Source organism: Mauremys mutica, chromosome 1 (assembly GCF_020497125.1).
Source record: "Mauremys mutica isolate MM-2020 ecotype Southern chromosome 1, ASM2049712v1, whole genome shotgun sequence".
NCBI classification, from domain to species: Eukaryota; Metazoa; Chordata; order Testudines; family Geoemydidae; genus Mauremys; species Mauremys mutica.
The window spans coordinates 317,590,689-317,608,890 of record NC_059072.1 but is presented as its reverse complement, the minus strand read 5'-3'; the positions used below and the strand labels follow the sequence as shown (position 1 = coordinate 317,608,890).

General features: G+C 42.6%; 1 long non-coding RNA gene across 3 annotated transcripts in view; it reads right to left on the bottom strand.

Annotated features, from left to right (window-relative positions):
• Window positions 1-5,696: 5,696 nt before the first annotated feature.
• LOC123370266 overlaps window positions 5,697-18,202 on the bottom strand; it is a 40,400-nt gene continuing 27,894 nt past the window's right edge. For 2 of the 3 annotated variants that reach the window (XR_006579339.1, XR_006579342.1), the window contains exon 3: window positions 5,697-6,295. This is a non-coding gene — a long non-coding RNA (uncharacterized LOC123370266). The remainder of the gene's footprint in view (window positions 6,296-18,202) is intronic. The other variant, XR_006579338.1, reaches the window with a different exon arrangement.

The window sequence follows — 18,202 nt, the reverse complement described above, 5'->3', positions numbered from 1 at the left end:
CTTGGCCTTCACAACATCCTCTGGCAAAGAGTTCCACAGGTGGACTGTGTATTGTGTGAAGAAATACTTCCTTTTGTTTGTTTTAATCCTGCTACCTGTTTATTTCATTTGGTGACCCCTAGTTCTTGTGTTATAGGAAGGAGTAAATAACACTTCCTTATTTACTTTCTCCACACTAGTCATGACTTATAGACCTCTATCATATCCCCCCTTAGTCGTCTCTTTTCCAAGCTGAAAAGTCCCAGTCTTATTAATCTCTTCTCATACGGCAGCCGTTCCATAGCCCTTATAATTTTTGTTGCCCTTTTCTGTACCTTTTCCAATTTCAGTATATCTTTCTTGAGATGGTGAGACCAGACCTGCATGCCATATTCAAGATGTGGGAGTACCATGGATTTATATAGAGGCAATATGATACGTTCTGTCTTATCATCTATCCTTTTCCTTATGATTCCCAACATTATCTTAGCTTTTTTGACTGCCGCTGTACATTGAGTGGATGTTTTCAGAGAGCTATTCACAATGATTCCAAGATCTCTTTCTTCACTGGTAACAGCTAATTGGGCCCAATCATTTTACATGCATAGATGAGATTATGTTTTCCAATGTACATTACTTTGCATTTATCAACATTGAATTTCATCTGCCATTTTGTTGCCCAGTCACCCAGTTTTGTGAGATCCCTGTGTAATTCTTCACAGTCTGCTTTGGACTTAACTATCATGAGAAGTTTTGTATCATTGCAAATTTTGCTACCTCACTGTTTACCCCTTTTTCCAGATCATTTATGAATAGGTTGAACAGCACTGGGCCCAGTACAGATCCCTGGAGGATACTGCTGTTTAACTCTCTCCATTCTGAAAACTGATCATTTATTTCTATCCTTTGTTTCCTATCTTTTGACCAGTTACTGATCCATGAGAGGACCGTCCCTCTTACCCCATGACAGCTTACTTTACTTAAGAGCCTTTGGTGAGGGACCTAGTCACAGGCTTTCTGAAAATCTAATTACACTATATCCACTGGATCCCCCTTGTCCACATGTTTGTTGACCCCCTCAAAGAATTCTAATATTTGTTCCTAGTATTCCTAAAGATAGAAGTAATGTGTTTTTTCTCCTCTTTAGGTGGTGCCACATCCCTTTTTTAATGCCTCACAAAAAAAACAAAATAAAAAAAAAACCCAACCACTTCTCCTACAAAAATCTGGTTTGAAAGAGAGTCTACATGAAAGATACATCCATTAGGGTCACCTGTTCACTACATTGGATAACAGGAACTTACCAAAAAATTCATAACTAAGGCTACATCAAGCATGATCCACCTGAAGCCTCATCCAAACAGACTTTGTTAATAGACTAATTTTTCATCCTAAACAAGACTTATCTTAGCCCCCGTTATAATTACTCTAGCATAACAGGTGGATGTCTACAGAGAAGCTTCAGTGTTCCTATTTGAGGATACTTCTGTCTTGAAAACCATGGATTCTTTCGGGAAATAGTCTCTCAGATGGGACTGTTGTGTTGTTAACAAAGAATGAGACTGCTTTATCTAATGTAGGCCTCACCAGCATACATATAACAAAATCAGAATAAAAAAGATTCCTGTTTTGAACTAGAAGGAAAATAGAGGTTTTAAAAGCTCAGCTTGCTCTTCTTGAATTTTTACAATATCTAACATCTTTTTAACTATTTGCTCAAGGAACACAGGTGGAAAAGTTTGTCAGTGGTACAGGTACAACCTCCTTCTTTTCCAGAACACAATTTGTTTCCTTCTCCAAGGAAGATGAGCTAGACTATTAAACTTATTTTCTTTTAAAATGCCTGTTTGTCTTCCCTTTTACCTGTCTTTGGAGTGCGTGAGGGGAATTGAAATAAAGAGAACACTCAGAAGTCAAGACTGTCTTTCTAGACTATTTAGAGTGAATGAGTAGTGACAGGGTAGTTCTGCCTAGATTGGAATCCTATGGTTGTCAATGAACCTGAGACAGAGTTGGCTGCAGGGTGGATACCCTGGTGCAGGATACCTGTTTCTTTCTCAACCACAAACCCACCATTTTAAAACTTTAGCAAGAATAATTGTCATTTCATAGCATACTGCAAACAAATCAAACTGAAGAAGCCAACTGTCCCAAAAAGTGTACACTTACTTGGGTTCTGACATCTGCTGACCAAGGTGAGAAAGGAGATGCATTGTCAAGTCTAGCAAGCACAGAAATAGCTCAGGATAGGACAGCAGTCTCCCTAAAGGAGTGGATTATTGCCTTTTCTGTCATATGCAGGTTTTCCTTTTTGTAGAAAAGGCAACATCTGCCCAGTCCACACAAATGTCTGGCATGGAGTCACCTTGTCTTATAGCTTATTTTGGCAGCAAATAGCTTTGACCTCAAAACTGAGGTGTTATTCATGATTTTGTCACCAGGGCCACCCAGAGGAAAAAGTTGCAATACTATAGAATACTATATTCTCCTGGGGGCTCCTGTAGGGCCTGGGGCAAATTGCCCCCCCGCCAGCGCTGTTTGTCACTCCAGCCCTTCTAGCTTAGATAAAAACTAGCACACAGCAGAGGTATTCCCTCATATAAAAAATCAGAGTGCCAATGTGACTTCAGTATGGCAAAAAGTAATTCTACTTGTCAATCAAACCCAAAAGCAAACATTAGGTTTAAAAAAAATCTAGTTTAGGAAGGTTTCTAAGCAAAATGCTACATTTCCTGCCCAAAGTAGGGGCAAAACAACTGTCTGTACCTCTGCAGAGACACAGCATCTGGCCACATGATCCAAGGATGGAGCTACTGGTGATTTGGGCTCTATCATATTCAGCTTCCATGGTTACCCATCAGTGTGGATTGCTACCAATGCATTCAGAAAAAGTATAGTACATTTTAACCCCTTTTAACCAAGGCTACTGTACCAACCTCTACATAGGCCATACTTACACCATTCTCAGTTTTTCATCATCAAACACAGAGCTGTGATTATAAATTGTTCTAAAATCTGTCTTTTCATAATCAATGGGAAATACTTTAAATACTGTCTTAAAATCAATCCCCAGTGAGGGAGACTTCTTCCAAATGAGTGAGACTTGGCAGGTCTGCAAATAGTTGTGTTTTGCTTTATCTTTTTTCAGCTGGATTTGTTCATCTTGCACAGAGTAACTAATGTGTATTGCCAACTGTTTTTCTATTACTAAACATTATCTAGATAGCAGGGCTTGAGGAGGCCATTTCTCCACTCCCTGAGTGAGTGGGTATTTTGAATGGGCGAGTTGGTGGTGGCTGGAGAGTGGAAGTAGCAGCTAAAGGAATGGCCTGGGAAGAAGCCACAGTAGTGGTGACTGAAGGAAGTAGACTTGGGGAGGCAGTCAGGGTGACTGGCGCTGCTGCCATGAATTCCTTGACAAGCTTGATTTCTAAGTCAGTTGATTTCTGTTGACATTTGAGCCCTGGAGGTGATTACATAATTTCTATAGCTTGTTGGTATGCTTTTAGTCAGGCTTAGCGCTTATATAGTGTTCACCATTGAAGTGCTTTTCAAACAATTGATAGGAAATACGATGTATTTTTGCTTCTCCCGTGATGCACAGGTACAAGATATTTAGGAAAATACAACAAATTCCATGATGAAAATAGAAGAATATACCTACACTGTTCAGTTTGTGAAGTGGGTAAAACTTGTGTAAGCAGAGTCAGGATGAGCTCTACCCTGACATCTGATGGTGAATTGTGGCAAGTTGTGGAAAAGAACTTCAGAGGCTGATCTTGTTTGCATAGGCACACCCATCCCACCTAGCATCAGCCCAAATGGTCACTTTGGCTGCTGTGGGAACCCCCAGTTTCTTTGTTATTAGAGCAGGAAGAATAAAGTGTTGTTACCCTGATTATGTGAATCAAGGACAATGAAACTGTTTTATGACAGAGGGACTCACCATCAACTAAGCAGCACTCACTAGATAAGGGACATGGGTTCCAAAACCCAGTGAATTTAGAGAGGCAGAGGTAGGGACTTGTACCTGATAGTATAGGTGTCTTTTGAGGGCCTGAAATAACAATTATATCTTCTCTTGTCTCTACTGTAGACTATCAATCAGAGCTATTTTTAAATCCATTAGGAGTCTAGTTAGAGGCTGCTGAGCTGAATTCACTTTGGGCCAATGGTGCATCAGCACTGAGGCTCCTCTACTACAAGCTGAAATCACTGAATGTTGTGGGGGGGCTGAAGATATGTTGTAGAACAGCTGTGGACTGGCTCATGGTGAAGGCTACAGCAGAACCCCATGGAGAGGCAGGGCAGTTGGCCTCTGACCACGTAAGGTGCCGCTTAACACTACTGTGCCCCCCACCCAGGCTGGGAGGTAAAACTCTGCAGATAAACTTTTCAACTCTGGGGCTGCACTGACCAGGGATGGAGACTTTTGGGGTGTTGGACTTTTGGGACTTTGGGTGATTTTTTAGGTTGCTAGACTTAAGACCCTGAGGGGAAAAGGATACTGCCAAACTTACTTGGGCAGGGGATGGGAGGGGTCTTTTGCTTATGGTTTGTGTTATGAATCCTGTTTGTGGTGTTTCCCCAACATAACGCTGCATTGTTTCCCTCCTTTATTAAAAGGATTTTGCTGCGCTCAGACTCTGTGCTTGCAAGAGGGGAAGTATTGCCTCTTAGAGGTGCCCAGGGGGGTGGCATGTAATTGTCCCAGGTCACTGGGTGGGGGCTTGAGATGTTTTTGCATTGTGTTATTGAAATGGAACCCCTAGATACTGAACCCGGCCCTTGTTGCTGCCAACTCAGATGGGCAGAAGGGTTACACTTGGAAACAAAAAGACAAATTTGCATGGACATTTGTTCCCTACATTCACTATATGTTGAGAGCATTTTATCAGGATACAATGCAAATGTCAGCAATCCAGTTTTTCTTAGTGAGAAGCACTAATGGAATTTTTTTTTATATTTATATATATATAATACACATTTGGTTCCCTTGGTTTCTTTACTCTTTATGCACAGAAAAAAATAACCTTCTTTGAGGGCCTCCGTGCAGCACCTCTTTTGGGCCAGGTGGGAATCATGCCTGGCTCTTACAGCAAGAAGAGGTTCAAAAAATGTGATTCATTTGCTGCACTATTCCTGAATCTGATGTATCCCAGGCAAATCAAACATCTGAAATGGACAACACGTAGTGTGCCATGAATTTTTGTCTCAGACTTCAGGTGCAGCTCACCTTCCAGAGACTCCAAGCAGATGGCATAATTCTGGGCACAAGCCTAGTGCCTAGACCAGAACTAGCAGCTTCAGTGCACAGGCCTGCTTCTAAAGAGCCCAGATGTATGTTATCTCTTCAGATGCAGCACCACCCTCCACAAAGTGCATTACTCCCATATCAGTGAGGCTTTGAAAGAGCACTGTAACAGTGAGCCAGAAAAACGCACTGTGGAGTACTGTGCTCTCCCTGGCCCTGCTGTTCCAGGGCTTGTTAGGAATTGTGTGGTTCTCAGTGTACACCTATGATAACACTGTCACTGCACCTATTAGTTTTGCAGTGCTTGGTGTACATTTATGATTATTACATTGTATTTGTCAATGATCCTGAGCTGCGTCACACTGTACAGTAACAAGGAAGTGGGTGCTTTCAGAACTACTAGGCACTCTGCTCTGCAGTGTAAGTTGTAAACTTATAAAGATGAATTATTTTCCAAAGAATAGAATTTTATTCATTAACAAAACCAGTGGAAAGAAAAAGCTGTGCAATTCAAAAGTAAATACATAAAAAAATTAATAAAATTAATGGAACAGAACTTAACAAGGAAAAAAACATTTGTCAACTTTACCTACACGTACAGCAATCATGGCTTTCCTAGCTCAGTGTATGTGAAGCTGTGGTTGTCCTTAATGTCCTGAGAGGTGGAGTGGCAGGTGTAGGGATGTAGCCACTGATACAACGTGCAATGTTGAGATGAGGATGCAAGGAGGTGCTATAATGGAGTTCTCCATGGACTGCAAAGGGAGGTGACCCTGTAGGTCCCCAAGAGACTGCAGCATTTGTGTTTGCTGCCAGAAAAGGCCCATTACGTCTTGGTGCATCTCCCTTTTCTACTGAGACTCCTGAACCTTCCACCTGTCCACATCTTCCTCCTTCAGGCTGTCTGCAATGTTCACCCTCCAGGCCCTTTGTTCACAGTCTGAAGCAGCAGAGGATCTCACTGAACAGGTCTTTCCAAGTCCTCTTCTTTCTCCTCCTTATCTGGCTCAGGTGTTCCACAGGTGTAGAAGGGGAACCCCCTCAAGGCTGCAGTGGCAGCAGCTGCAGATAAAATACACAGCGGTACCATTGTCAGTATAGTCACAATGTAAAGTGAAAGTTAAGATTCAGAACTCCCTTCCCTTGCTCGCCTAAAGTTTTAAACAAGACAGGCTTATTGACTCTTCTGCTTCAGAGTGCTTATGGAAAACACCACTCTCAGCACCAGCCATAATGAGTATGGCCTGCCAAGGGTGAGGGAAATAAGGAGGGAATTGCTCGATTGCATGAAACAATGAGTATGGGGCACTGACACTGAATACTGGCACCATTTTCCACAGGTGGTGGTTATTTTAGCTGATATCTCACTCCTGAGGGTAACAAAGCCACTGAGAGCACAGCTGGTGCTGGTGTGCCTAAGCTACCTGGGCCCATATGCTAGCCTGTGTACTGCAATGGTATCTGTCCAAGTTATCACCAATGAGCATGGGAAAATATCCTACCACTGAGGAAGAAATAAGGCTGCCATCCCTAGTAACCTTCTGGAGAGGTCTGCAGAGTACCTCCATGAAAGTTTCATTGAGATCTCTCAGGAGGATTCAAGGGAGATCCCTGTGTACATAAACAAACTGCTCTGTATGGCCCTCCTATTGCCTAACTCTGCAGGGGTATGAAAAGTAGATAACAATTCCTCTCTTTGTTGTACTGGGATGAGTAAATTAATGAAAAGTTGATAGCTGTGTCCTGTTAAGTTGGGGGCACCATCAGTACATCACTATAATGGGAAATAAATTTACACACTTTACCCAGTGCTCCTTTCCCTGCATTGGGCTTGCCTGTGCTCAACAACAGAGACTGAATGGACTGCAGTAGAGTCTCAAACAGGTCCTGGCTCACAGAATAGCTGGACCCCCCAGTCGTATGTCCCCCATCCCCCTCTTCCTCCTCCACCTCTTCTTTATCCTTACTGTTCATGCCGGGGCCTGTGACTCAGGTTCCACAGAGGTATCCAAGGTAGTGTGTGGAGGGGCAAGGTGGGATCTCCGCCAAGTATGATATGCACCTTTTTGTAAAAACAGCAGGGCTGCAGCTTGGCACCAGATTGACTGTTGATCTCTCTGGCTTTCTGATATGTCTGATGCAGTTCCTTCACTTTTATGTAGCACTGCTGCTGGTCCCTGTTGTACCCCTTCTCCTGCATCCCCTATGCAATCTGCTCACAGATTTCCACATTTCTATAGCTGGTCTGTAGCTGGGCCAGCACAGCCTCTTCTCCGCACAGGCCAGGAGATCCAATATCTCCTGCCTACACCAAGCTGGAGCATGTAGCTGGCATGGTCAGCTGGGCAGGAATGCACAACAATGGAGAGCTGCTAGGTGTGCTCACCAAGCTGGATAATCAGGAAAAAGGCATTTCAAAACGTTGTGGAGCTGTAAAGGGGATGAAGGCCACATCCCTTGGGCAGTGGAGTTCACAATTGTGACCAGAGCTCAGTGTCAGGTATTGTGGGACAGCTGCTGGAGGCCTGCTAGGGTTGACATAAGTAACACAATGTCTACACTCATGTTTTGTCAACCTCAGTACAGCAACCATGGCTCAATGTCGTTCAGGGAGGTGGTGTTACTGCATCACTGTAATGGGCACTAAGCTCAATGGGTGACAAATTTAAGTGTAGATACATGCACAGCTAGATTACACAGTTAGGTTGACATAAGCTGCCTTGTGTCAGTGTAGGCCAGGACTTAGGCTGTAGTGCATCTAGCACTAGAGCCATCCGCTTAGCAGGAGAGGAAAATGTGCAGGTGGACTCTCTGAAGAGCAGCACAGCACCAGTACATTTGGTCACCGAAACGAGCAACCTATTTTGCAGATGAGGACACCCACATATAGACCTATTTGTATCCAAAATAATGCCAGGTGCCCACTGTATTGCATGAGAATGGGCAGGGCAGGAACATTTCTCACAAATACATCCTTCTTAGATTGGAATACATACCTCCTGTATGCATTTCCTTTAATAACCCTCATCTCCAGAGCAAGAGGAAAGATTAAAAGGGACAAGGCAAATGTCAACCTAATAGCTACCATGTGGTAATGCCAACAGTGCATCTCTGAACTGATTACATTCTATTTCAAACTCTCCTTGAAGTTAGAATATCATAATCATAATTCAAAAAGTTCTGAATAGAGCTGGCAGGAGAATGGAAATTCTGTTCACAAATGATTCTGAGATTTCAAAAGCTGACTTCATTTCAAATTGAAATTAAACCCCAAAATTTCAAAATTCTCAAAGGAAAAATCCCGGGGAAACAATTTTTTTTTATATTACAAAATTTAAAAAGATTTTAAACAAAAAGTAACTTCAAATCAAAAAATCAAAACGTTTCATTCCAAAAACGTCAAAACGGGACATTTTGACTTTTTTTTTTTTTTTTTTTTTTTTTTTTTGGAGTTTTTGTTTTGTTTTTTCTCCACAATGACATTTTATAAAATGGTGTCAATTTTGCCAAAGGATTTCAATTGATGGAACTGCATTTCCTGATGGAAAATGATTCCATCAAAGTTTTTCTGGCCAGTTCTAGTTCTGAACCATATTTATGGTACAGCCTATTTTGATACACTACCTGTGCAAACAGTACTTATACAATAAGGACTGCACATGACCCAGAGAGAAGCATGAAAGGAGAAGGGAGTATAAGGTTTTCTAGAAAACCACCAGTGAGACATCTGATTCTCTGCACCATCCACATGACCAAGGTAAAGTGTCAACAAAAACTGGGCCTATTCAATGATACAGTAATAGAACAAAAAAAAAGGTGAAATCCAAATCCAAGCCTAGAGTCTAGCAGCAAAAATAGAGATTAGCTTGCAATTCTTGATATTGCTATTCTGGCAACAGACTCTACATGTCATTTTGGATAGACAGCTCACAAACACAGTAAACATTGTATGAATCAGAAGGAAACTACAGAGGGAGCAACCCTTATATTTAAGTTGCCTAATATTTCCCATCACAAGAGATATTTGCAATTATTCTTCTTATTTTTTGGTGAAGCTCTAGCATCTAGCATTGTTTGCAAAAGGCCTCCATTCAGCAGGAAGAAAGCCTGATGCCAGATAAGTGCTTTTTATTTGTCTCATGAACTTCGGTTCAGGTTTGGCTGAGAAACGTTTGAAAACTGCCATTTCCTTTCTGTTGCTTGCACTGGCAGCAAATTTTGGCAACATGCCAAACTAACTGACCATGTACGCTAATCTAAGGCTGGTCTATGGAGCAGCACACATCGCACTGGGAACCCCAGGAATAGATAATCTCTTAGTGGGAGGGGGAGCGGTGTGCAAGAGAAGCCAGTCTGGGCTTCATCATGACAACTTCCCAGACCTAGAACATGCCCTGACAGCACTCACCCCCTCCTCCAGCAAGATAGGTTGTTATCTCTCAAGGAAACTCACTGCTAGCTACAACAATTATCCCTATAGCTTAAGATGTGCTGAGGGTTCAGGGGCAAAATGCTACCAACAATGCATGAGGGAGAGAGTGTTGCAATTGCAAAATAGAAGTTGTTTTTACCTTTTCCTTTTCTAAAAAAATATCATAAAAATACATATAACACTGCCCTCCCAACAACATTTTACCTTTTCCTTTTCTAAAAAATATCATAAAAATACATACAACACTTCTCTCCCAACAACATTCACCCACGAAAGTTTATGCTCCAATACTTCTGTTAGTCTATAAAGGTGCCACGGGACTCTGTCGCTTATTAAAGCAATGTTATTTAGGTTGCAAAGTCAAGCACTCTAAAGTTGGGAATTGCCATAATTAAGTCTGGCTGTGCAGCCCTAGTGTATTATGCAGTCTTTTTCCACAGGACCCCTGCCTCATTTACTACAAAGGATGGATGGTACTCAGGAAATGAATCAGGGCTATGTAATGAATCAGGTTATTTGTAGGTTCCCGGCCTGACTCATTTGCTCTAGAAGTTGGAAAGTGTGAAGAGAATGAGGCAGAGCACTGCAAGAAGAGAAAGGATGACCATGTGGTTAAGGTAGTTGAATTGCACACAGGAAAACTCAGTACTGTCCCTGCTTTTGCCAGAGAGTTCTTATGAGCAAGTCACTTAAACCAATATTTTGGCAGATGGTAATCAGCTAGGTATCCAAGCTGAGGCACTTGGGGCCCAATATGATGAAGTGCTGAGAACTCATAATTGCAATGGAAGTTAATGGGAACACTAAGGCAATGTGGTCTGAAGGAATAAGCAGCATTCCAAGTCAGAAGGCCCCAGAATTAATGCTGGCTCTGCCACTGATTCACTGTGTAGTCTCAGGCAAGTGTCCATGTCTTAATTTCTCCAGCTGTAAAATGGGACTAATGATGCTCTTATTTCTAGAGGAAATATGGAGATACATTAACTAAACATATTTGAGGCTCTCAGATACTAACGTGATAGGTGCCCTAGGAAAGACTGAAGAAACCAAATAATTCTGCACCATCATTGCAGATGAGATGGGTTCAATCTAATCTTATTTTAAATTATTCTGAACATTTTGGAGATCATTTTACCTATTCAATGTGATCTTTAGAAATGTATAAAATTTGAATATAGATGGAATGTATGCAGTTTCATCTCAAAATATATATTTAATTTTTTGATGAAATTTTCTTCCCTTCCTATTAGCACCATAGCTATTTCATTTAGTACTCAAAAAAATTATAAAGGGCCTCAAACTCAGTAGTTCAGAGACCAGCACTTGTAAACAAAAAGCAAGATATTTTGTGGTTTAGTAAAACGAAAATATTTTCACTCTCAGCCAGATAATGCAGCATGTACACATCTCCACAAAAAGCAGAAAAGCAACAAGTATGCACTGAAAGATAGCAAATCTCAGTGTTTTATTGTATTTATTTTATTTGGTGTACAACATAGTCTATCATCATACTGGAAGCTTTTAGTAATAGACCACAGAAAATAGTACACCATAAAAAGTCCAAAATATAAACTCCATGTACACGGTATATAGAAACAAATCTATAAACACCTTTATACATGGCATGAGCTAGATAGCTGTACTGATATGGTTATTGTGACTTGAAATTGCAGCTATTAAAAGCAGTAGTCATCTGCCATATCTCAGGTAAGAAGTAGCTAAGCATCAACACACTAACACAATAATCACAGTGATCAAAAGTATCTGGCAACTTAGACAAATCAAATGTTGTAACCACAAGTATCCAGAATAAATGATTGACAATATCGTGGAGTATACAGTATAGTGATTATACTAAAGTAGGAGTGGCTAAGATTCATCAGGGCAGTGCTGTTTTACAAGATAACCTTGATGGTTTAGGCAAACAGACTCAGAGATGAAACATAACATTTAGTCCCAAATTCTGCACTGAGATCTCCCTCGCAGATTTGTGTGCTCATTTGGAGTCCCTCTAACTTGATTGGGCTCTATATGAGTACAAGGGTCCACTCGCACAGACTCAATGACAGGACTGGGACCTAAATATGTAAATGTAAAAGATGCAGTTGAATAGAAATAATGGTCATGTATAGATTAAGTATTAGAGGGGTAGCCATGTTAGTCTGGATCTGTAAAAAACGACAAAGAGTCCTGTGGCACCTTATAGACTAACAGAAGTATTGGAGCATAAGCTTTCATGGGTGAATACTCACTTCGTCAGACGCATGTGGTGGAAATTTCCAATGGAAGGTATAAATATGCAGGCAAGAATCAGTCTAGAGATAACTAGGTTAGTACAATCAGGGAGGATGATGCCCTCTTCTAGCAGTTAAGGTGTGAACACCAAGGGAGGAGAAACTGCTTTTGTAGTTGGCTAGCCATTCACAGTCTTTGTTTAATTCTGAGCTGATGGTGTCAAATTTGCAAATGAACTGAAGTTCAGCAGTTTCTCTTTGGAGTCTGGTCCTGAAGGTTTTTTGCTGCAGGATGGCTACCTTTAAATCTGCTATTGTGTGTCCAGGGAGGTTGAAGTGTTCTTCTACAGGTTTTTGTATATTGCCATTCCTAATATCTGACTTGTGTCCATTTATCCTTTTACATAGGGATTGTCCAGTTTGGCCGATGTACATAGCAGAGGGGCATTGCTGGCACATGATGGCATATATAACATTGGTGGACATGCAAGTGAATGAACCAGTGATGTTGTGGCTGATCTGGTTAGGTCCTGTGATGGTGTCGCTGGTGTAAATATCAGCCTTCTTTCTAGGCACCATTAAACACCATGTAAATGTTGCCTAGCAAGAGGGCTTAAGTGGGACTTCATTAGTGCATAACGCCTTGTGTGGACCCACTGCACAATGGTGAATTTCATCCTCTGTCCCTAGAAGGGAATGAGTTGCTCATGTCAACTCATAGGAACAGCCCTAATTGGCTCCAAAGAGAATTGCATCTAGTCTTTCTCACAAGGGAAGCTGGTATGAAAAGAGCCTTGTGCAATGCAGGGAAAAAACAGAGAATCTTCAAAGGCCCCAACCAGCATGGAGAGGACCCTGGTGAGGAATAACTAATAAAAACACGAGAGAAATCTGACATTCAGCATTCTTCACATGCACACACACACAGGAGAGAGACACAAATAACAGGGATTGCAAGAAATCCTAAAATCCCAATTGCTCATCAATAGCTAAGGGGCCCTATGCCACCAAAGAAAAGCCTAAACCTGGCTTCAGCACTTTTCAATATCCCTCAGGCCATAATCTCAGAGAGATTTGAGGTTTCTACAAAAGTGACCCACAGTTTAATAGTTCATGCTGACATTTTCATTGTTACTAAGCTTCAGTTAGTAACCCATTACAATTAACTGGGGGAGGAGGGTCAGTTTCCACCTCTCTTAGGACTGTTCTTTCGATCTGTATCTGAAGATTCAAGAAAACAGCACTACATATATTCACATTTTGAAGCTTATCTTTTCATCAAAAAAGAGCTAGAATTGTTGTTGTTTTTTTAATGAAAGGTTAAAACCTCTGAGGCCACCATAGAAGTGCCAGTACAACATGCCACTGAGTTCTGGCTCACTTCAAAACCTACTGTATCCAGAAGGGAGTTCCCTTCTTTGTAATAAGCCCAGTAAGACAACAGCATGGAGAGAAAGCTACTGTGTCGGTTTCCCAATTAAATAAAAGTCTATAAATATAATGAAAATAAGTTAGTCAATTGGCCAAGCTTGTATGCCTTACACTCACCTTGATGGCATTTCTCTGTGTGGATGCAACACAGCTTTTGAACGCCACAATTCCAACATTTCAGAGAGCGTTCTAGGCATCAATGGGTAGAACCTTATTGCTTAGGGGGACAATGGTATGGGAGGAGGGTAACATGGGGGACCCTGGCACCTGGCAAAGGGAGAAATGGGGGGCCCACAGAGCCCTGGCATGGAGGGAAAGGTGAAGAATGGGGAGACACAGAACCTCGGGCATGGGGGGGCAAGGAATAAACAATTCTTTACTGAGAATGTTGGGGAAATTCCTACCTTGAGCCTGATCTTCCCTGATAACAAAAATGAGATACTCTCAGAAACTGAGGCAACAGAACTAGTAGTGCTGGAGCAAACTGCTAGCCCAGTATCCTGTCTTCCAACAGTGGCCAATGGGATATGCCCCAGAGGGAATGAACAGAATAGGTAATCATCAAGTGATCCATTCCATTGCCCATTCCCAGCTTCTGGCAAACAGAGCCTAGGGACACCATCCCTGCCCATCCTGGCTAATAGCCATTGATGGACCTATCCTCCATGAATTTATCTACTTTAAAAAAAATTTTTTTTTTCTCCTGCCATGACAGTGTGTTGCTCTTTTGGGTCTTTCTTAGAGATCCAACCAAAATGAAGAGGGAAAGCTGGGCAGGTGGCAGCTCATACTTCAACAAACCCTGGATATCAACATCTCTGGACTGGGCAATCATTGTCCACTTGCTCAATATCTGACAATTAACAGTTATTGCTTGTGCTGTCTGCTTCTTCTTTTGTTTGACTGACTTATTGAGATTAGCAAATTTTTTGACATTATGCCTTTTTATGGAATCAAAGAGAGCTACCTCTCCCCTTTGGAGCATACTGGTTACAAACGGCTTCATTTCTTGTGTGCCATTCTCTTATGCACAAACTTCCTGCACTTTCAGGTGGGGCCCCAGTAGATGTTGCAATGTTCACAAGTGGCTGGCTGTTGTCTGGGCTTGATCCAGGTTCAATGCTAAAAGTATTTGCCATTCTTTCAGTCACAAATTTTTTAATAACTTCAACAGCAGTTTCATCTGCAACCTTGAGCTTTGTGGTAGCTTCTTTGTGCAGATCTGTGCTCAAGGATGCACTCTACACATTTATTTTGTCGTAACTGTTACAGCTGCCTTAAAATGTGCAGTCAGGAAATGCTTGGTCAGAGCCTTATCTTTTGTGTAAAGATGCTCATGCTTCACACAGTCCTTGCTGAGAGATTGCTCAATGGCTATGTCATGCTGTACGCCACCGAAGGGTCTGGCAGTATGGTATACTGTTCCCTGACTATCTATTAGGGCATGTTATATTATATGGTTTCTCCTCTAGAAGTCTGGCTTCTGCTACATGTACACAACCCCATCTAGCATAATTCACATAACCACACTAGAACATGGTACAAACAAGCTCAGAATGTCATGTGACTACAGACTTTTGCTTTAACTGAAGGCAAAAAAGGAGAAAGCATAAAATATCACTTGTGGCTAAGTATTTCCCAAACACTCCTATTCTGAGTACATAGTTGCATTATCAATTGTGTTGAGGAGCTTCCTGCCAATTTTGGTGAAAATTAGACTATGTATCGTTGAGTTATAGCCTTTTTTGTGATTTTTTTTCAGGTTAGTTGCCGTTTAACATTTAAACATTATGTGATATATAAAAATTGCACCACTTCCAGCATATACATCCACCAGGTGATAATGACCACCAGCTTTGTGCCTAACATGTTGTAGCAATACATTTTTTATAGCGTATGGGTTGCCCTAACTCATTAATAAGACCCCTTCTTAAATCTGGCTGTTAGACTAATACTGCAACCATCACAGGGCTGTTTGAGATTCATACAGTAGCCTGGAACAGGAGTTCCCAGGATTTCATATTTGTAAATTCACTTTTAAAAACTGAAGAATATCATTGCTTTCTGGTAATTATTGATATTACAGTGCCCAAAAAATGCTAGGCCCTATATAGACATATAGGAGTACACCATCTGTGCAGCCCTGGATTGTTTTATCGACAGAACTGCCTTCTGCCAGTATCCCACAATGCCTGCCCTGATTGCTCTGCTCAGTGTTTTGATCTCTGCTGCCCTGCAGGCATGCGCCCCTCCCCTTTCAATGCTCCAGGAAGTATCTGTGTGCTTGCTCCGTTCAAAGAGCAAATCATGGGAATGCTCCTGTTCTGCCCTGCACTAGGAACACAGCAGCAGGCAGACTGCTGCTGCAGGGGAAGGGGAACAGACTGCTGTGCTGCTTTGCCATTCCTCAGCACTGAGAGCTCTGCTCTCAGCAGCTGAGGCGGCTGTGGGAGAACTCGGAGAGAATTCCAAGATGTGCAGCGATCAGCTCTTCCTTCCCACAACACTGTACTGTGGGATACAACATACCCACAGTGCATTGCTCACCCTGTCGATGATGGTGTCCCCAATGTGGACATGATCTGTTGACAGAGGGAGCAAGCGTGAACACCCCTTGGAGATTTTTGTTTTGTCAACTTTTGGGTGTCAACATAAGTTTTGTCAACAAAACTTGGTAGTGTAGACAAGCCCTCAGAAATGCTGGTACAGTCTTTATGTCTACATTTAAAATGCTAAAGCGGCACAACTGCAGTGACAACACTACTTATGCCAATGGAAGGGGTTCGCCTGTCAGGGGTAAGTAGGGTGACCAGATGTCCCGATTTTATAGGGACAGTCCCGATTTTTGGGTCTTTTTCTTATATAGGCTCCTATTACCCCCCACCCCCTGTCCCGATTTTTCACGTTTGCTGTCTGGTCACCCTAGGGGTAATTCACCTCCCCGACAGGCGGTAGTTAGGTCGATGGGAGAATTCTCCCATCAATCTAGCGCTGTCTACACCAGGGGTTAAATCAGTTTAAGCTAGATAGTTAAAAGGTGTGCATTTTTCAAACCCCTGAGCAACATAATTATACCAAACTAATTTCCTAGTGTAGACCAGGCCCTAACACTGTCTACACCTGGGGTTACGTTGGCATACCTATGTGTCTCAGGATCGTGGATTTTTTACTCCCCTGAGAGATGCAGCTATGCAGATGTAAATTTTCAGTGTAGATCAGGCCTCAGTTCCAAATTATGCACTTAAAAGAGCTGTAGAACTTAAACCAAACAATAAGGGGTATAGTACAATAAAGAGTGGAGAAGAGGAGGCCAATCCATTATTGTAAAACACTACTTATTTCAGAAAAATCTTATAAAAACACAGAACATTTAAGTAACCTACGGCACGCACATTTCCAGTGTGGAGTGCTTCATCAAGTAATAGCACAAGTATGAACAACTGCCATGCTTTTATGTAATGGCATCAGGTTTCGCTATAGGCTGCACTATTAGCTGGCATATTCATTTAGCTTATGATGTTTACACAATGAATGACTCATAACAGAGACACCTACAAACTAATGAATTGTGAAAGAACTATAACATTTCCCCCTTCAGGCTTCCACCAGAATGTCACAAAATAATGTTAATATCACAAAAGCTAGTTAGCAAAAGAGAAATTATGCACTAGCCAATAGCCAAGCCTCTGTCTTTTACAAGTCAGCCAGTAGCAGTCAATATTTTTTATTTGAAACAACACCATTCACCATAATCATGTTGCAGAACACTAACAAGAAAAGGTAACAACAGATAGAAATTATCACTTTTATTTCAGAGCCCTGGCTTTTATGACCATCCTCACTACAGACAATACACATCCGTGCCAGGGAAACTGCAAATTTGAGTTTTGCTGTTCTTTAGCATCTGAGCTTTCTTGCAGAGGAGGGAACAGGGGAAGTGCGGGAGGATGACAGTGTATATAGCCCTTTGTTTTGCAAAGACAGCTTTAAGAAACCCCAAACAGATACATTGCCATCATGTCCAGTCTGCAGCCAAACAGAATGGAAGACTAGCAGTGAGAAAAGAAGGGTGTTGTTCAGCTACAGAATTACAGCAACTTAAAAGACTAAGGCCGTGTCTACACTACAAACTTTGGTTAACTCATATCACTGGTGTTGTCAGTGTAGTTAAGCACTGGAATAAATTGCCTAGGGAGGTTGTGGAATCTCCTTTATTGGAGATTTTTAAGAGCAGGTTAGACAAACATGTCAGAGATAGTCTAGATCAGGCCTGCACAACATGCGGCCTGCGGAGCCTCACTGTGCGGCCCGCGGGGGGATTCTAAATCCCCCGCACACGGCGCTCTGCGGGCAGCCCAGAGCCCTTTGAATCCCGGCGGTGGCAGGGAATCAAAGGGCTCTGCGCTGCCCGCAGCGGCAGGGAGCCCAGAGCCCTTTAAATCTCAGCCACGGCCGGGAGTCAGAGGGCTCTGGGCTGCCGGCAGCCGCGGGGAGCCAAGAGCCCTTTAAATCCCAGCCGCAGATTGCCCCCCCCAGACCCCCACTCCCTATCTAACACCGCTGGTCCTTGACCCCTGATCACCCCCTCCCGGGACCCCTGCCCCTAACTGTCCCCCAGGACCCCACCCCCTATCTAAATGCCACTGCTCCTTGTCCCCCGATTGCCCCTTCCGAGACCCCTGCCCCTAACTGCCCCTTGGAACCCCAGCCCCTATCTAAGCCTCCCTTCTCCTTGTCCCCAACTGCCCCCTCCTGAGACTCCCCCAACCTCCCCCCAGGACCCCACCCCCTACCTGTCCCCTGATAAACCCCTGGGACTCCCATGCCTATCCAACTGCTGCCTGTCCCCTGACTGCCCCCCCGAACCTCCGC